At 30.7% G+C, this 22,090-nt stretch overlaps 1 long non-coding RNA gene across 1 annotated transcript in view; it reads right to left on the reverse strand.

The window, feature by feature from the left end:
- LOC129959122 (uncharacterized) overlaps positions 1-20,375 on the reverse strand; it is an 89,753-nt gene extending 69,378 nt beyond the window's left edge. Inside the window, exon 1 of the long non-coding RNA XR_008783403.1 lies at positions 19,943-20,375. This is a non-coding gene — a long non-coding RNA (uncharacterized LOC129959122). The remainder of the gene's footprint in view (positions 1-19,942) is intronic.
- Positions 20,376-22,090: the final 1,715 nt, after the last annotated feature.

Consider the following 22,090-nt stretch of genomic DNA (forward strand, 5'->3'; position numbering starts at 1 on the left):
ACTTTAATTATAACTACCTTTTACATAGAATCAAAGTATAAAACACGACTTCGAAATAAAGAACTGAATGATAAATGTTGTTACAAGAAATTCAAAACAAACAACTTATAATCGAAGCGGTTACTGTATTTAGTTAGTAACATGCCATCATTCTTCTCTAACTAACGACTTCCGTTCACACATCGATTTTCGATACTCCCATTATACGAATTATGTCTCATTTTCCACTGAATATTGCATTAACCCCTCACCTGTTTATCCTCCTATAACACGTGGCCGGCGGAGTAACGTCAAAAAATATTGACGACTCAATTGCTCCCCATTCAGAACTCGTCATGCTTGAGTTGCGTCGAAAAATACACTCTTAAAGAAGACGAACGTATTTCCCAGAATCGTGAGTTATCACGACGATCTCTGTAGCGCCTGAAGATTGACAGGCAGTCGGAACTAAGTCGAAAACTTTCTTCCGAAGACTAATGTCATGGGGGAAACGGTAAAGACCCCCAAATGCTTTCATTTTCAAACTATAAAGACCCCAGTTTTGACGTTCGTGCTACTTTAATTACACCTAATGATGGTAGCGTGGAAGCTCAATAAAAGATTCGGCACAACATGGAAGGATTTTTCCCATTTCTGTTCTTCTTCCATTTCTTTTTTTATTTTTTATTTCCATCCTCTTTCCATTTCCGAATCGAGATCGCAAATTCCAACTGATGCGAACCGGCACGGTGCCTGCTGGGATTAATTCAGCTCATTATAATCTTGTTCGAGCGAGTACCAAGCTGGTTAGGTTTTACAAAGAGGATATTAATTGGGCTGACTTGACTCGTTAATTCCGCCATAGGTGTGTGCATTGGAGGCATGTGGGGGGGGATATCTGGTAAAAACACAAATCAGATTCATTCTGATGAACTGCGCTTCCAACAGCATCTGCAGGCGTTGCCATAGTAATAAAGAGGACTAGAGTAACCGCTCAATAATTCAGGGGCAAAAACCCGCCTTTCTTACACCCAAACGGCCTTAAGCTGCTTGTTTACATATCATTTACATCACCAATAAGCGATTACATCGGGAAATATGCTAATCATTTCTTTCTTACGTTTGAAATTTAATAAACGTCGCAACTTGATTTTGAAAGGAAAGAATAGAAAGAGAAGATTCTCCTCTCTCTCCCCTCCCAATCCCTCCTCAACAGTTAAATTTATTGAACGGAAAACAGAAACATCGTTCGAATAAGAAGGTTCCACCGTACTTAAACTGAACAATGTATTGATATTCTTTTCTGACTCAAATAAATAATGTGCACCGCATTTGCATTTTTATATGTACTGAATCATGAATTTGAATAGAAGTTGGCCTCGCGTATGCTCTGAAATCAGCTGGCAGAGGAATTTAAGTTCGTTTAGCGTTTTGCTGCAGGTAGTCTAGAATTTTAGTTTATTTGGATTTGCGGAATACCCTCCTATTCAAATTTTCTGGACAACGCATTTCTTTGTCAATGGAAGAAGAAAATATCTTTTTCTTGTATATTTGAACTGGAAATCGATGTTATGATTTAGGACGAAGTCTTTTCAGACATGGAAAAAAAATTTAAAAGATTACGATAACATAGTATTTTGCATATGAACTGAAAGAATATTTCTTTTAAAGCGGGGCTTTGTATGCTTTGGCCATAAAACAGCTCCATCCCTTAATGGATGCTTATTTCTAAATAGAGAAAACATGTTTTATTTACAAAACTGATTTTGTATGAACTGCACGTAATGCATATAATCTAAAGACCGTTAAAAAAAGAACCGTTTGTAATATTTGCACTATGTAGCAAATTTCGATGTTGCTTATTTTCTACAGACAGAAAAGAGATGTGGAACTGCTTTTAAATTCTTTTGAAGTGCAGAATTTAAAAAGATTTGCTTACTTGTACTTTTTACTTTCTCGAATACGAAATATGTAGAAAGTATTGTAATCATCACTGGCGGTTTAGACGAATCCCCATGTTAAAGACCATTTTGAGTTATATAAAAAGAAGCAAACTTCCGAAAAATGGCTTTTGGTATGTGACAAAGATATCGCATAAACTCTTTGAGCTAGATGGATGAAATTTAACATATAATGTTTCCACTAATGTCTATCAAATTTTGAGTAAAATGAATTAAGCGGAAGTCTATTTTTCTGGATGTTCGAATATAAGCTAATTATATAATTACAAAACGAAGAGAGCTAGATGGATAAAATTTGGTACACACATTAAACATCTACAGTGTAGTTACTGATCAAATTTTGGACCAAATGCAATGAGAGGTAGATCGTTTATTGGTCTTTATTTTCAGAAGCACGTAAACGTGATTACTCAAAAACGCAGTGACTTAAATATATCAAATCTAGTAATTGATTTTGCGATTACAATTGTAGTTTTGCGTGATATTTTAGTTTCGATCGAATGGAAAAAATGTTTTTAAAATACAAATTCGAGTTTTGGATACTATTAAGCGCATGCCAGAAATTAATAGCCATAAAAAGTAAACTTATCAAGGATAACACGATAAATTCAATATAAACGCAAAATTCAGGCCAAACCTTAATATTTCATTGTATGTCGATGCCATGCAAGGTGTGGGTTTTTTGTCTCTTACTGTTTTTTTAAAGGATTTTTACAGAAATTATGTTTTTATTGTAATATTTATATTTGTGTTCACATCACGGAGAATAAAATTTTGTAGACATTTCTTCGAAATATATTTCTGGCAGATGTTTAAAGGCCTAAATCATAGAAATTCAAGTACATTCAAAACCCAATTCGTTTAGTATTGTATCAAAACCATGTAATTAGATGGAAAATTATATTTACTTTTATTTCACCAAAAATTAAAGTTTCAAGAATTTGCTTTTAAATATAATTTCGTCCCTATTTTAGATATATCCTGTATATATCCTATCTAAATATCTATTTTAGATATATCTATATCCTATCTAAATATCCTGTAACATAGTTGATTCACTTCGTGGGGTATCGAAATCATGCTGCGGGAAGGAAATCACAGTATGGTATTGTGGGGATTTTGACAATGTTTTAATACTTGAATAATGAGGAAATATCTATTTTTCTATAGTGCTGTATGAACATGTCCTCTGATCGTCTCTAAGACAGCTATTTTCTTTCTTTTTTTTACTTTGCTACGTGAAAGCAGTGCTATTGGCAGTATTATCAAAGAGGCAAATCCTAGGGGGGTTCGAGAGTTTTTTCTTCTTTTTTTTTACAGCATTCCAAAGTAACATGATTTTGTGCTTTAATTTAATATGCCAGGGCATGTTCACGAGCAGATTGAAGTTTTTTTTTATTTATTATTTTTTTTTAGGTAACGATATTTGAAATATATATATATATAATTTTGAAATGACATTTATGTAAAAACTTAATATATCGTACAAAAATATTTTATAATTTAAATATCTTTTAAAAATTTGAGAAAACTTAGAATTTTTTTGCTACAAATTTGTTTTTATTTTAAACACTCTCTCTTAAATACCGTTGACCAGAATGGTATAGACTTCAGTATTTATAAAAATTGATATATTGGCTGGGAATTCAAGCAAAAGTTTAGAAATAACTAAAAATTCTTGCAAATCAAAAGAGTTTTGGTGCAAAATCGTACTTTTTAAAATTGTGGCCCTTGTCTAACTTTTAAACTCTGCATTACAATGGATTGTTATTGTACTTATATTTTGGTTCATTCCCTACATAATATAGAAAATGCGTGATAAATTTTATGAGAGATATCTTTAATAGCATTCTTGCAATCGTGGCCTGAAAATGAAAATTTCGGGTAAGAAAAATGAGTTTCAAGTTTTTACTTCGAATTTTTAATGAGAAGAAAAAAGAATTTTCCTTTCAAAATTTCCTAGATTCGTACTTTATTTCTTCCTTTTTTTCAACGCAGTTAATTTTTTTTAAATTTACAATTTTGGATTTTTTTTTCTTTTTCTTTACTCCTATAAATATTTACCTTGATATTCTGTGCAACTGGAACCGGCAGATTTCAATATTTCTTCTGTCATTTAACTTGTCGTGTAAATTCAATATATTGTTCTTTGGAATTTTTTTTTGTTTCCAAATTTTCTCTTGAGTATTCATATATTCAGTAGATAAATTTTGCGCATTGAGCATCCATTAAAAAATTTCTTTTTTCCCATTTTGCTTAAAATTACATTTAGTTTTAAATTTACTGGTATGTGTTTAGTTTAAAATTTACTGGTATGTGTTTAGTTTTAAATTTTCTGGTTTATGCAGAAAAAAAAATCATGAAAATAACATACAATGAAAATGCTTCATTTTTTTCAATTTGTCGTCATATTTATACCTATACAAAATTTTTTTTGTATATGTATTCAATTAAAATCGATGAAAAATATCTGGAATTGAAAATTAGGAAGGGTAATCTGATTCGAGATATCCTTGCTATGATAATGCGACTGGGGTAATCAGAAAATATGAACGCCGCAGCATGGTCAGGCATTAAATTGAATCTGAAATGACCTTCATTACAGTGCAGCCCATACGTCCATCCCTCACGAAGTGGGGATGTTACCTGATATCTGTATGGTTGCAGCTCAGACTTACACCGTTTCTGTGCCATCGGGGAAGTAAGAACTTGCTGACTTGTGCGGCAACTTTTCATTCATATATCTGAGGTACATCCCCATTGGGATTAGGAGGGTAACTACTAACTAACTGCAGCGACCCGGCTGTAGGCCCACGGATAAAACTGAATGACCGGACCGCCACGATAGCAACAATGTCGGGAACTGTGGTTGAATTCTAAGGGCCATCAACGGCCGCGGCGGGACCCTTACATAGGGAAATACGTCCCGTCATGGATAGGAGGTAGACAACCCCCACCTCTTTCTGTACCCATCAGAACAGCGAGAAGCAACCACCATATCGAAAGCCTGTCATCCTCATTTTTGAACGGCCTCCCTGTATGAATGGATTGCCTAAGGAGTACATTGCATTATCTAAGGAACACTAAAGAGTGTACACCGGCTCTTCTTATCAGAAAACACAATTACAGAAATTTTTCAATCTTTGCACCATGCAGTCAGAATGTAGTTTTGTAAAAAGGTTGGCAAGAAGATCATATTTAAAGCTTTAAATAATTAAAATGGATCTGCATTCACGCATTATATAACGCGATTAATTTGTTCCGAATTGCATCCCAGCTAAGCTGTCGAAGGAAAGCCACAGTGTCACATTTTATGAGGATATCCATTAATTTTGCACATTTGCGATGCATTGCACTTAACTCTAAAGGAGAAAACTCACGTTCCTAAAACTAAAGAATATAAAAAGAAAATACAATGAAATCCTTTTTAAAGAAATGAATATACAAGTAAAATAATAATTAATCTACTTAATTAGAAATAAAAATCGATCTTCATTGATCATACATTTGACTCATTCTTCGGCAAAAACACATGCAATAAAAAACAAGCAAGTTAGGTAACCGATTTTAGCCAGCGTCAGAAGGTAATTTCCATCAGAAAGGAAACAAATTGACCATTTATTTGAAACGGTCCCCTTCAACATTTTCTTCTGTATGAATTGCAGTAAAAGCATAAATTTCTCAAAACGATTGTTGATGAAAATATGTCATAAGTACGAAGACTGCCAAATACAAATATTTTGCATATAAGTCAATGTCCTCTCAACAAACCATAAAATTTCAAAGATGCACCATTTTTTAGGTGGTTATGTCTTTTTAAGGCTTTTAGAGGGTCATGAATAGCAACCACTAAGGTGAGATTTCCAAAATCAGAAACATCTCATATCCCAATTACAATCCCTATTATTCATTCTGTTATGCCAAATTCCTCTAGTCCGCTTATGTATAGGAGCAAAATATTTAGAATTATTAGCTAATCTCTGGGCACGTCCATCCTGAACATTCAGATTCCCTTGGGCTATCAGTGCAATTGCTCTTGACAGAGGGTTAGCAGTAATAAATGGTATCAGGGGTATAATATTGCCCCTCTTTCTACACCCTTTCTGCCATGAAAAACGTGAAATTAAAGTAAAAATATTTGTGGTTCACTTGGATATTTTAAGTTTCGCATAAGGTATATTCTTGACTCTTGAGAAGTTTATAATTATCTCAGGAATTAATTTAGTGCTGATAAAGTAGTCAAATGATTTGAACTTCAACTGTAATTTTGTACAATTCGAACGCAAATTTAGGTTTCGACTAATATACAATCTTGATGATTGATAAGTTTCTAATGATTTAATGGATTATTTTAACACTGATAAAGTAGCCAGATTGTTTGAATTTCATTCGGAATATTATACAGTCTGAACGTACATGTCAATACATTACTTGAGGATATATGCTGGATAAAATACATAAAATAAATAAACTAATTAATGAAATAAAATTTAGAGTAAATTACAATGGAAAATATTTAATTATTAGATAAGGTATGGTAAATAGTTATGCATTAAAATATTAAAAAAAACAACTGAATAAGGTGGAAGTTTAAATAATATATTTTGCTATTATTTTTACTATTTTTTTATTTGAATCCACATTTATTATGAAAGGGTTATTCTATTTTATAATAATAAAAGTTGGAAAAAAAAAGAGTTCTACCGAAGTGCTTTTTAGTGCTTTTCATATTTCTTTTTAATTTGAACTATTTACTGAGAAGTCAACATTGGGTATTAGTAGACGTTTTATGAAAGTTCGGGATCCTTTATTCTTAAACCTAGTAGAAACAAATAATCGACATCTGAGATTATATCGGCTATACAGGGATTTTATGCCAGGTATAGTGCAGGATTTTAGTGATCATTTTAGTGTTAGGTTTATACGTGATGGGAAATACTAATAAATCAATATTGCTGCGACTTTAATATTAATTTCTTTATTTTCCATTTCTACATATTTAATCGGGTTTTTTTGACGTTGAAATCTTTGTTTTGGAACTGAATTTTAAGGTTGATTGTAGTTTAAAATACCTTTTTTTTTGCAAATTGCTGTGAATTCCATTTCATGGAGTGCACAGAAATATCCTGTAAGGTTTGGCTCTGAAAATGCGTTACAGAACAGATCATGAAAGCTTTATTTCGATTATATCATTACCAATGCTCCATAAAAATTATTTCTCGTATATATCATTCAGTGATGAAAACAGAAATTTATGAAAGAATTATATTGAAAGAAAGAATTCTTTGGAAGGTTTAATAATGCTATGAGGTAAAACAAATTTAATGATTTCGAAATGAAAATACAGTTGTAGACCAATATCTTCTTTTGAAATCTGAAAACAGTTGAAAACCAATTACCCTCTTTTGAGATACAATAAAGTTGTAGACCAATTACTTTCTTTTATGGATTGAAATAATGCTTCCTTTGTTTACAAATTAACTCCTTATTACTGAAGTGGGTGTTTCTTCCTATTTCTAAACATGTTTCAAAACAGGTATACTTTTTTATCTTTTCTCGTATTTATTCCGTAACTGAATAGTTGATTGTTACACTTTAAATTTTTATTTTAATATCAGCTGTATTCACAATTGCAAAATGTTTCATTTCAATCCCCTTTTCTTTGTGTAAAAATATTACAAATCTTCCATGAGTTTAATTTTTTTAATTTTAATTTTAATTTCATTAAAAATGCAATCTCTATTACATTTTAACATGAATAAAATGTACTATACTTTATTGATTTTGAGGTGCAATGTTTATCCTTTTAAAGTAGAAAGTAATCATTAAACTTATTCGTGCAAGAAAGAGCACTAATTATATTCAGAAAAGTTTTTTGTTTTTAATCAGTACCTCATTTCTCTTTTTCTTTAAAAAAAATTAGTATTCGAATTTTAATCTGAAAATTACACTAACCATATATTGAATTATGAAACTGAGAAAGAACTCATTACTGATATTAGTTTTCACCAAGGGAATAGTTAAAACATTTTCTGTGATTACTTTTCTTTCCGTCTGGGCAATTTTCAAATTATTCGGGTTTCTTTTTTCTCATCTTTGATTAAAAGCAGAGAAGAGAAGAGATTTCTATGTTCCTAACTCTCCACTCTAATTTTTTTAGTTATAATATGCAAAGGCCGAAACTGAGCATGTTTTTTCTCCATTAACCTTCTTCTTTCATATTTTTCTCACTTTAATATTCCTTTTATGGCTTAAAAAACTACTTTCAATGTCTAAAAATTAATCAGGACCGCCGAAACTACTGAAAAACACCACACAGCAAACTGACGATTCCCTCTTTTTCCTATGACATTTCTTTATCCACCATTAAGTAAAACAGCAATCTCCGACTTTTACTACCATATTTACGATTGCCTTACACGGGGAATATCATAAAACGCTTGTTTTACTCCTTACCCATATCTATCTTATGTCATATTTTCCTGTACGTCCTATTTGACACATCTTACTCGAAATCGTTTAATGGGCAGAAGAGAGAATAAGGAGCCCATGAACAAGCAGTAAAGGAGTGCAAGAAAGGCTCTCTGCGAATATAGATTTAAAATAATAGTAATAAAAAAATTCGAAACGAATAAAAAAATAAACACACATATTTTATCTGCTCTCTTATCTTTTTGTTAGGAAGATACATCCCTAGTGTAGTGAGAAATAAACAACTACAAACAAAAATACGACATGGCATAGTACAAGTCCCGCATGATCATTTCAAATGGATATGCTGGATATTTCCTTTTTTTTGTTATGAGAAAGGAAATCCTTGGGATTTAAATTTGTAGAGGAAAAGAAAAAAGCCAGTTTTTGATCCTTTTTTTTTTTAGAGATTTGTGTATGATCTTATGGACGGTGACAGGAGCTTTGAATTGGAGGGAATGCACGAAAAAAAAATAAAAAAAGATAATTCCAAAGAGTAAGAGCAGGTCAGATACTGAACACCAGATTCTAGACATGCATACATTATATAAGTAGAGTCCGTGTTTTTTTCCCCGGTCGTTTAGACGTTTGCTTTATGTTGAGAGAAATCCCAAAAGATGCAACATCGCGACATGAGGACATATTTTTCGGTTATAGAATCCCACTACGAGCATATTTACCAGAAATATTAAATTGGATACTGTATCTTATGTGACTATCTTGGAAAAAAGTATTCTTGGGAAACTCTTCTTTGTGCAATTGTGCTCCTACGATTCCAAGTAAAGATAGTCGAAAGAAATTCTACTTGTTGGAAAAATATCTCTTTCAGAATTATAAAAATGCCGTATTCTATGTAATTTTTTAAATATGGTTGGAATATAATGTTGTTTATACAGATCCTTTTCCTTTATATATTCCAAAAGTTTCTTTTGGAAAAAAAACTTTATAGTTCTTCTTCATGCTGTTACTCGGAAAAGTTTATTTTTTATAGCATTTCCAGGATTTTCTTTAGAAAAACTTATATTCCAATTTTTTTATTATTATTTTGTTCAGTATTACTTTACCTGTCGTTTCCCCCTCCCATAAAAAAATGAAGTTCCGATTTCACAATTTGAGAGAAAATGTTCCTAGGATGTTTCGAAAACCTTACATGGTAATATTTCGAAAAAAATGTACCCATAAATATATTTGATATTATTTCACTAAATCAAGGTTTATTTAGCATATTTACTTCGGTGAAAGAGTATTTGACTTTTATACATGGTCCTATTCAAATTGAAGTCTGTTGTTGTTCCTAATGGCACTTGCCATGGACAAGCTCGCTGACTAAGTCACTGATTTTAAGCTGAGAGTGCGTCTCTTGTTTTTTTTAGTTGCGCCAACTAGGGTCAAAAGTGCGTCTTACCTACTCACGCATCACGTTCGCTTACACAGCCCCTTTTTACAGGGTGGCACATTCACACATCTCACAGATAGAACAGATGAAGAACAACCGTGCCCGAACCGAGACTCGAACCCAGGATGCCCAGATCACGGGGAAGACGCGCTACCCCTATGCCAGGATGCCGACGCATCGCAGTCTAGAAGTTAATTTCAGAATCGTTAGAGATAGATATATGCTTTCAGATTAAAAAATGTTATGAATGACTTAAAAGATTATATTTTATATCGGTTGAGTCAATAATTATACATCGAAAAAAATCATACAAATCCCTGTACCACTAATTATAATAAAATATTCTTGAACCCTAATATACTGGGTACTATTTTAGATCAATTACTGTCCCAGATAAAGTGATCTGCCGATTCCACATTGAGGTGCTCATTGAAACACTCTAAAATCACTTAAAATAATAATATTCAAAGCTTCATAACACGGGCAGTTTTAGCGTTAGAGATGTGAAACCTATTTTATTTAAAATGATTGCATATCAAAATTATTTTGTTAATACATTAATTATCGTTCTAAATTTGACTTACAGGCCTGTGGAATAGTATAAAAATTTAGAATTTGCAGTTTTTTCAGATGACTGAAATAATATAATATATATAATGTTTTAAGTCATATATAACTTTTTTAATTGAAAAATATATGCCTATCTCTAATGGTTTTGGAATTAGCTATTGGGCGGGAATTAAAATGAATATCCTATGTATGCTTTCGTGTACAGTTATTATCTGTGTGAGGTTTTACACTTCTCTATTTTGTTTTGTTTTTGTTAATTTTTATATTGCTTGCCCTAATACGCAGTCAGAATCGGAGAGTATATATAAAAAATCGAATAGATATACTCTGCAAGAAGTACAATGTTATCTTAATGATTCTGTACTTTATTTATAATGATTACTTTAATTGTACCTTAAAAACACATTATCTTACTTGTTAGCTATAAATAAGGTGCCGTATATTGTTAAGTTTGTAAATGAAAAAAATTATTTTACAGAAGATAATGCAATTAAGGATTGTATCTAAAAGGAAAAAAAAATCCGAGTAAAAAATGAAATTTACAGCTAATCTAATCCGCTTAAACATAAAATGAAAATGAAAAAGAAAACGAAAATTTGCGGTAATTCTGTAGATTACTTTAAGCTAGTTCTGCTTTACGTATCAGTGACTTGCATCGCTCAGGACACAGAAACCCTTTTCATTGACTCACAAACTTCAATTAGGAAATCCTTTCTCACCTCTTTGGAGCAACTGAACCAGAGTACATGGGTATTGTAAAATGATTAATTTATTGACAGAAAATGTCGGCATTAAAAGACTTGTCTTGAATTTCCAGACATTGTGTGACCGATGGAAATGGATGGACTCTCTCCGCTACTTTGAAAAGTCTAGATTTACAAATCACAGCCAAGTGGTATGTTTGAGCCTATGAAATAAATTGCTCTACACATCTATACTGTCAATTTGTTTCAGAAATAATGATGTTTGTGATGTAGAGTTATTTTCTGAAAATTTTATTGAGTTTTGGTATCAGAATTTAATAAATAGCACGATCACGATTTTTTTGCAAAGGTAATGAAATATTTATGGAAAAAAATTTCTTTACAAATGCTAGAGATTTTATTTTTTATGTTTTGTAAAGCATGTTTTATCATTCGTTGTATCAAACATATACAATTCTAAACTTGTTTTACTATTATGAAGTGGTTTCGAAATGAGACGAAAAAGCCCCTCGCACTTTAAACCAGTTTCTTTCGTGTTTTATCGTATCTGCTTTGTAAAAATGTCAAACAATACTATTACACAAAAGAACAAAATAAAAACGTTTTTTTTTTTACTCTAGAATTCTAAAGAATGAATAGAATTGCTAATAAATTAATGCTTTGAATGATATAATTTCAGTCAAGATATTTCATATTATGGACTTCATGCTTGCATAGGGCAGATTTAATTTTGGAATCCATTCCAGTATTTTAAGAGGAAAAAGATATGAAAAGCAGAATAAAGCAATGACGTCACGTCAATCAGCTGCATTTTCGGAGAAATGACTTGAAGTTATATATCATAACATATCAGTAATAATTAAGTGAAGTCACGTCAATCAGCTGCATTCTCAGAGAAAGGAAATTATATATCATAGCATATAGTAGTAATTATTAAATGAAGTCGCATCAATCAGCTGCATTCTTGGAGAAAAGACGAAGTTATATATTATAACATATAATTATAATTATTTGATAAAGTCACATCAGTTGACAGAATTATTCGACGAAAGATAGGAATAGGAGAATCGCAGTGAAGTTGTGTATCACACGTATGTATTATTATCAGGGTAAGACAAAGGTTGGTTAGTAGTTCGTTGATGAAGCCACGTCATTTGACCGTATTCTCAGAGAAAGGACGTGCAAATGGAAATGTGCACCAATTCCGATAAGAAAAACCAACATAAGAAAACGTACAATTAATTATTAAATGCAATTACATGGAAAGACCAGATTTTTGGTTGCCTATTTTTTTTCTGATTTGGTTGGTTATATATAACCTCGACTATAATCCAGGCAATAACTCATGCAGTCAGAATCTAAACGTCTAATGCCTCTACATGCAATTCTTAAAGTATCTGGGCAACATTAGACTGTTGATAATGTCTTGACTTCAGAGATGGAGAGCTCTAGAAACTCGATGGCACCGAAGAACCATCTGTTTGGGGAGCACTAAATTGGACGAAGACAAATGCGCTACCCCTAGTGTGGTGTGGAAATTTAAGCAGAGGATGACAGTCTAGATGTCCAACTCACCTTTTGACTGTGGTTCAATTATTTACATTTAATAAATATACTTAGTATTGCTTTAAAATGGGACATTACTGAGAGAACTAAATAAAATCTAGAAAAATTTACCCTTCTGTTAATAGTAATCACAGTTTTTACAGTACAGTTTTGTTGACACATTCTAGGATAGAATATTTGAGAAGAAACCCGAATTTATACTTGAAAAGCATTAAATTTCGTTTCGTTGGATTGCAACTAAAATATAGAATGACACATTTGACAAGTTAATGCCTGAAAAAAAGTACAGTTTGAGGACAATATCACAGCGCGTATCTAATAGAAATTGCGACGAACAAAGGTTTAAAATCATCATTCTTCCGATTCAGCCAACTTTGAAACCTATTTTTTCCCCTATGAAATCAATCACCTGTGACTTGATGATTGTTTTCTTTGGGGACAATTCATATTTTAATGGCTCGAAAAATGTTCCAAAAATACTGAAAGGGAAATGAAGTATTATCAAGAAGTTAGCTAAAAGCATTGTTCGTATGAGAAAAGTCAAAAGAAAATAAGCGTAGGAAATGTTTTAAAAAATGGCAATGAAGACACAACTTCAAAGCTTATATTTTTGCGATATCCTTTTAAAAACTTTGTTGACAAGTTAGAAAATAAGAGTTGATTAATTTTCTTGGAAGATATAGAGAAAGCATTTTACCTCTCCACCACATTCTTCTCTGAAAGTCGAAGCAATGAAGATGAAAGAAGGCTGATGGAAATGAGACTGATGAACATTTTCGAACAAGGTGATCCATGCATAGCTTAAAAAGCAGATGAATTAAGTGTTGATAATAACCTTACAGCTCACAATTTCTAAACAATTGCAGCTGTTGAAAAACTTCCAGCGAAAAAGTTGTTTGTTGATGTAGGGCAACTAACTATCCGTATACTTTGAATTAATTTTTTATGTCCAATCATGAAGGAGTGATGGGAAAATGAAAATTTCAACTCCTCACCATATCCACCTCCATTGTATGGAGGGTCCATCTATAAACTTAGACTTTCAAAATATCTACTTTCACACATACACCCTCTACAAAATATTCATCTTCAGATAAAACCATTAAAAATTCTCTTGTTATCTTACTTCAAAAATAATATTGACAAAGCATTATATGTATACATGAACTTTTAAACGAGGGCTGTTTTCGAATGTCGGTATCAAGATTATTGAAGATCAGTAAACTTTTTCCGAAATAGTGCCATCAAAACTATTTTAATAGGATGTATTCCTTAAAGGTATTCCTTGTATTCCTTCCTCTACCTAAAAGAATCTGATATCCTTTAATTTCCCTCATCCCTATACAATACGTCCGTTCTGATCATTGCCCAGTAACAAGTTTCTGAACCAATAAGATAGGCATTCAATACCAATTCGAGTAAGTTTAAATGAAGTGAAAAATTATATTTTATATTATTTCAGTCAATTAATGTACTGTTAATTTTTTATATAATCTATGTTCATTTTTTTATTAATTATTACAGCCAGTCACCTTGTTACCACAGAACTAAGCCTTATAAACAGGTTTATACAGTCAATTAATGTACTGTTAATTTTTTTATATAATCTATGTTCATTTTTTTTATTAATTATTACAACCAGTCACCCTGTTACCACAGAACTAAGCCTTATAAACAGGTTTATACATTCGGTGGTCCCTTTTTTTATTTATTACAGCTAGCCACACCGTTATCACAGAACTAAGCTTTATAAACATAGTTTTTAATATTTCATAAAATACTGTTAGCGAATTAATATCTTAAATAAAAAAAATATTTTTTTTCTGACCGAAGTTGACCATGTTTTAAAACTTTGAGCATTATGCTTTTACACAATTTTAGCTATTGCTTCAAGAATTATTATTTAATAAATTGAAAAACTCTGTTCCCTCGCCGCGATAATTGATTAATCTAAAAATAATGAAATTCAGTGCTTCATAATTTGCTTAATTTTATTTGCAGAAGAGTGGAACTTTTTTATTTAAAATGTCAGTACCAAGAATATTTTACTAAATATGATTGACAAGACCAGAAAATATTACGAAAATTTTAGAAATTTTTTAATAAATTATTTAAAGACTGGAGCAACTTAAACTATAACTATTCGCGTCATCTCTCTCTAACTATTTAGCAATTAGTTACTGGCTACGATCAGAATGTACACAGTGTATACCCATCATTGTTAAAACTAATCATAAGTGTCGTTTCATGAAATATAATACCAATTAATATGAAATGATTTATGGCAATCGAAAGTATTTAGGATAATTAAGATTTACAAATAGCAGAAAAATGAGACTAATTTAAATCCCATATAATGATATACACAAGCCTAATTATTGCATTAGACAGAATATATATTTTCGTTTTATAATATTTTACGGCTTCCTTACTATGGTCCTCCAAAATCTCGGAATCCAAACCACTCTCAACGCGAAAATCTCCGTAGTGATCTGCGTTGTTTCACTATTTGACAGTTTATGTCAAATAATGAAACAACACAGAGTATAGAACAGGGAGGAATGCTTCGTAGTTTCTTCTGAAAATAACAACATGCTGCAGAAATTGTTCCCTATGCTTCAAATTTGTATCTGTAGAAAATTTAAAAGTTCACAAAAAATAGATTGTATTGGTTCTTGCGCTTAAATAAGAGTCGTAAGGCTAAAAGATAGTAATAGTTAGGCCATATAAAGAAAAATTTAATATTTTCTACGTTGTTGCTGGTGTTTGAGCTTCATCATTTAAGATTATTTAGAAATAGTAATAACACTGCTGAGAAAATTAAAAATTTACTTATAATTACATACGCTAGCTTAATTATAGTATTAGACTGAATATACCTTTTTATTTTATAATATTTCGCTCCTTCAGTTTTGCTGGTGTTTGAGTTTCACCATTTAAGATTATTTAAGAATAATAACAACACTGGTGAGGAAATACAAAATTTTCTATGTTTTTACTGGTGTTCGAGTTTCATCATTTAAGATTATTTAGAAATAGTAACAACAATTCAGAACAAAATTTAAAATTTCGTATGTTGTTGATGGAGTTTGTGTTTGCTCATTTAAGATTATTTAGAAATAATAATAGCTCTGATGAGAAAATTTGAAATTTCGTATGTTGTTGATGGAGTTTGTGTTTGATCATTTAAGATTATTTAGAAATAGTAATAACACTGCTGAGAAAATTAAAAATTTACATATAATTACATAAACTAACTTAATTATTGTATTTAACTGAATATACATTTTTATTTTATAATATTTCGCTCCTTCAGTTTTGCTGGTGTTTGAGTTTCTTCATTTAAGATTATTTAAGAATAATAACAACACTGCTGAGAAAATATAAAATTTCTTATCTTGTTACTGGTATTCGAGTTTCATCATTTAAGATTATTTAGAAATAGTAACAACAATTCAGAGAAAATTTTAAATTTCGTATATTGCTGATGGAGTTTGTGCCTGCTCATTTAAGATTATTTAGAAATAATAATAGCTCTGATGAGAAAATTTGAAATTTCGTATGTTGTTGCCTGCATTTGAGCTTCTTTATTTAAAGTTATTTCTTTAAAATTGGGCATATCTCTTTCGTTCCTTATTAGTAAAATAAAAAACAAAATATGCTAAAATATAAAATATGCATCTTCAAAAAAATGTTAATATTTCCCTGAATAAATTGAATTATTCATTATTTTAAAATAAATTTCGACAAATAAATAGTTATTATTTAAAATAACGTATTATAATATTTGTGTAAAAATTTCATTCCATCAAACTACATGAGACTATTTAGCCCTTAGCGAGGCGCAATTACAGTTAACTTAAGAAGAGGCACGGTCTCATTCATGAGTCCGCGAAACTTAGCCAACCATTAAAATCTCTCCAAAAGGTCATCATTTTGGGACACTGCAAACAAGGAAGTTTAGCCTCAGAAACATCTCAGTTTTAGTTTGTAGCGTTGAAATGAAATGTTATATATTGTCATATTTCGTGACTTTTCGCTCCAGAAAAGTTATTCCGTAATGTAGTGAACATATATTAATTATTGCAAATATTGTAAGGTGGTATTTAATTACAAAAAAAACCTGTTGGATATTTAGAAAGGATCTGTTTACAAAAATGAATTTTTGGATATTTTGGATATTTGGAATTATTATGACGTCTTTGTGTTGTTTTTTCCAATTCCTCACCATGATCTCGATTTATGTAAACAACTGACTGATTCGAACCCGACCTTTTTCTAAGTTTAGTGATTAGTGATTGGCAATAACTGTTATGCAAATCTAACTGCTTTAAAAAGAAATACTCGGTTTGCGTTTGTTTTTCTGAGAAGGAATGAGACGTGTCGGTAGGTGATGGAACGGTTCGATTCGTTTGCCTACGGTCTAGTAATTCTTTTTTATATGAAAGTATAATTTTGATTGCTCCAGTGATGAGCTAATTGGTTTTTTTAAATTTTCTTTAATAAACTTATTTTTAAGAAACTGCTTTTATCATTTTGCTTCCTCGACATAAAATTTCATTGCGAACTTTGCTAAAGCATGGATTAGTTAATCCTGAAGTATAACAAAAACAACAACGCAGTAACTGATACTTGCTTTAGAAATAGTGTTTTTTTTAAATGCTGTACATAAGTTTTATTTTTATTTTCGATAATTCATTATAAGTTAACTATCTTTCATATTTAATAATCATATAATACATCAAGAATTATCAGATAATACATCATGAATTAAAACATCGACTTAAATTATTATTACTGCATTTTTTCCATTACGGTTGCATTTTTTCATATGGGTAAAAATAATTAAAATCTCTTTTCATGAGGTTAATTCTCATCATAATATCACTCATCATGAATATATATTTATCTTTTATATGCTTTATAGTGAAGGTTTTAAAGTAAAAAATGCTTTACAGTGGATCATTTTAAAATGTTCAATCGGTGCAAATGTTCTTCTAAATGAAAACAATAACTTCATAAAAGAATAGGGTGATCGATAAAGTCATTTTAAGCCCTTTAAAGTCAGAATGGCGTCTCGTATAGCCAGGGAAGTAACGTGTAACTAAAGTAAAGTGACCATGCTAAATTTATTGAGACAGATTAAAGCACCCCTAGCTGCGAAGAAAGAAAGGTACAAAAAAATAAAGGACATAGGTCAAAAAGCCCAATTAGAAAAATGGACGCAATACCATAATATAAGCACTTAAAAATATTTTATGGAGTTATTTTTAAAATTGATGGAATTTTCAGTGAATCTAATTATTAATTAAAAATTGATTTTGAAATTAGTTATTATGCTGTATATAAAAGAACCATCCAATTTTAAATTTAAGAAAAATAATTACAAATTCCTTACAAAATATCAGTTAATTAAGAAAGTAAGTAACAATTAAATATATTTAAAGACAAAACTTTATTTGTCCATTAGAACATATGGCATAATTTTTTCAAAGAGGTTAAAACAAAATCATAAAAAATGTGAGATACTGAAAACGGTGCTCTAATTAAACTGAAATTTTAGTAATATTCATAATTTAAATTTTAATGACTCTATAGAAGTTTGTGTTCTTATGGTATATAAGTATATGGTATATAAGTTCATGTGGTACTATATGGTATAGTTTTCAGTACTTAAATCATTTTTTTAAATCAGAATTTGGAAATAAAAAAAATCGTACAGGTTTTAAATGCTGAAAAGAATACCATAAACATTTCTAGTCACAATGCATATCATAACAACAAAAACTTCTATATATATCCATTAATATTTAAATTATAAACATGACTAAAATTTCAATTTAATTGCAGCACTGTTTTCGGTACCTCATATTTTTATAATTTTGTATTAACCTCTAGATTTTTGAAAAAAAAAATTATATCCTGTTTTCTAATGCACAAATAAAGCTATGTCTGTAAATACATTTACTTGTTAACCACTTCCTTAATTTTATGTTATGATTATTAAGATATTTTGTATTTTTTTCCCTAAAATTTGATAAAATTCCCTTTTTTTATCTAGAATAATAACTAAATTTAAATTAAAATATTAAGTGATGATTTGATTCTGAAAAGATAAAATATTGGATTGTCATCGAGATACATGAATCACAAAATTTCAGGTATTTGGCACATCAGCAGATGAGAAAAAATTCTATTTTTTCTAAATTTCATCTTTACAAACTTCAAAGAAGGAATTAATTGTATGTAAAGCAATATTGTAAAAATAATTTTTAAATCCAAGCTTATATTGGTGTGTTAAAAGTTGGCTTTTTAATTTAAATATTTCCTACCTTTAGTCTTTAAATTATAAATTTAAATTAGTTTTTTTTTTTGAAATTCATTACCGGGTGGCAAATTTCGTATAGATATAACTTTATGTTTATTAACACTATTTTCTAAACATCATGTTCTGAAAATATTAAAAGATGTAATGTTATCGAAAACACAGAAGTATAAAAAAAAGTAAACTTTTATACATCAGGAAGAGAATAAAAAATGGATTTACAAAATGGATTACATGTTTTTAAAAATGATATTACAAAATATCATTTTTATAAACATGAAACGATATATATATATATATATATATATATATATATATATATATATATATATATATATATATATATATATATATATATATATAATAGATATATTAGCCACGGTGGCCTAATGGTGAAGTTTCAGCTTTAGTGCCGTTAAAGATTCGAGGCTTGTGTCAAATGCAATATCAGGGGCTAAACACCCCTTTGGTATGGCGTGGAAGTTGGGAGAGGAGCCGCCGCCTTAGGTGTCGTACTCCCGAATATCACCACTGAGACTAAACTGTAAGAAATCCGACTGAAAATACTTCTTTGTGTTGACTCTAAGCGAGACGTTAATACAACTTAACTGTAAATATTCTACAAGTTAAATTCTACAAAAAGGCATAAAAATATTTTTTTAAAAACTATTTATTAAAATATATACAGGGAAATATACATGAACTAATGGAATGCAGACCTAAAATAAAGTAAAAGACCTTTAAAAAACATATATGATATTAATTAAGTCGAATTCAAAAATTTACTGGGAGGAGGTGACAATTGAGAATAAGGTTCCAAAACACTTGACTCTTGAGAAACCACAACCTTAAGGCGATACATTTTCTTTCTTATATAAAAAGAAATTGCTGCTAAGAGCGAAACGACACAGAAACAGGTCAGTAGATTTCTTTCAATAATATTATTTCTAGACGCAAAAGAGCAACCTACCGAAATCTTTTTGCCATTGGACATGCCTCGAATTCGTTACTTCAGTCCATGTCCATAGGTTCATAGAGGCAGTAATTCTTTCCTTTTCCCATCCTCTTTTTTTCCTTACGCTATTGCAAGCAGGCACAGAATGGAAATCCGATTTGCAGATGGTGCCACCGAAATTATGATGCTCGTGTTGTTTGAAGAAATGGTTCGGGATTTATGAGCGAATCCTCCTGGGATTGCGCTCCTGATTGCAACTCATCTCTTCTCGTCACCTTTTTGCTTCGGGGTCGGAGAGCACAGTAATTCACTTTACAAGGTACTTCCACCCTTCGACACGGTTCCACCGAAAGTAATCAATCCCCCGAAAGATCTGCGCCGTCTGTCGAAGGTTCTCAGTTTCTAAACAATTCTTTTATTTAGATATATATGTAGCTGTCAGAGTTTCTTTGTTTTCTACACGAGGCTAGCGTTACACGGGAGGAGATTCCAAATTGATTTAGCGAATCAGCTGAAATAGAGATGTCACAATCGATTTTATAGCTCCGTATGACGGGAAGATATCTATTTCTTAGCGATGATTATTTCGGAAATTTCTTTTTAATTCTTCCAGAGGAGTGGGAGATTATGCAGGAGGGAAAATATTCATAGGTATGGGCGGTTTAGTTTTTTTGTTGAAAGGATCAGCTGAAGTCTAAAAGTAATGGCGAACGAAAATGGAGATTTTAAATTTACAAATAAGCATATAACATATTCAGTTTAGTGCATATATTTATTGGTTTCAATCTATTTCTTTGCGATAATTATTTCGGAATTTTTCCAGAGAAGTGGAAGAATATATAAAATGGCAAAAAGATATTTATAGGTGTAGGTGGGTTGATTTTCTTACTGAAAGCTCCAGCTGATATCTGATAGGAATAACTAAATAAACTTAAACTCGTTGAGTGCAATGCATTTATTTGTTTGTTTTTAAGCTTTTATTATTGCAAACTTATTTGCCTGTAAGTATCGAAGTTTTGTGCAAGTATGTGGGTGTGTTTTACTTAGTGTGCCGCACACTGAAAAGAACAGGGATGTTTTCAATAATAAAAATGGCCAAACTTTGAATTGTAAATAAAAGAGATTTTTTTACAAGGTAAATATTTCCAATATAAAATTTAACGCAGATAGAATGAGTTGTTTTCCTTATAAATATCATGGAAACAATTGTTTCTAAATGCCTTTGTTTCTAAAGTTTCTACTGCCATTGAGATTCATTGCATTCCTTATATAATTCTGGATCGACAAGTTGAAAATTATTCAAAAATCGGTTTAATTATTCATCGTATTTAGAACAGAAATTTATTACATTAAAAACATTAACATTAAGAACATTAAAAATTTTTAGAACCAAATAACTGCTGAACTCGAAGTTTATTCTATTAGCTTAAACTGCCGTGGATTAGTGATACGTATCTTCACGATGTTATGCATTATTCAGTTGTTGTGCATTTTACAGTTGTTGTGCACAATGTTGTGCATTTTACAGCATCTTATGTTATAGGTTATTATCAAAAAAATATAAAGAACTTTTTTATTTATTAGGGTTTAATTTAATTTAGCTTACTTATATAATATCCCACTTTGATTTGCAAATTTGAACCTTGATTAGATAATGAGGCCAAAACATGCATTGCCATAATCAAAATTTCTAATGAAAATACCTAATAAAATATCGTAGTATAAAGGTGGTTCTATACAATTATCAGAGTCAGTAAATTGCAAATTTACTGTAAAATTGTAACGAATCATCCGAGCTGATTTTGAAGAATTCAAACTACTTGTAGAATTTTAAAACACCCGCAACTGTGAAACTACTTGCTTCCCGATGCGTTTAAAGTGTGTTTGACAGATTGCATATCACGTTCTATTTCACGTTAGGATTTTACGAAAATTCCTGCACTCGAGCATAATTTCTAATTAATTTTCTCAAAACAGCCCCAAATGTTGCACTGCAGATGACAAAATAATTACGTGGGCTCTGAAAATGAATCTGAAATTTTCTACAGAAATTCTAGAATGAGAATTAACTAAATGCTTGCTTGGGAACTAGATGATGCATGATAGCCAATTCAACTGCAGAAAGAATATCGATATCATATTAAAGACTATAGATAGTGTTAC

Source organism: Argiope bruennichi, chromosome X1 (assembly GCF_947563725.1).
Source record: "Argiope bruennichi chromosome X1, qqArgBrue1.1, whole genome shotgun sequence".
Taxonomy (NCBI): domain Eukaryota; kingdom Metazoa; phylum Arthropoda; class Arachnida; order Araneae; family Araneidae; genus Argiope; species Argiope bruennichi.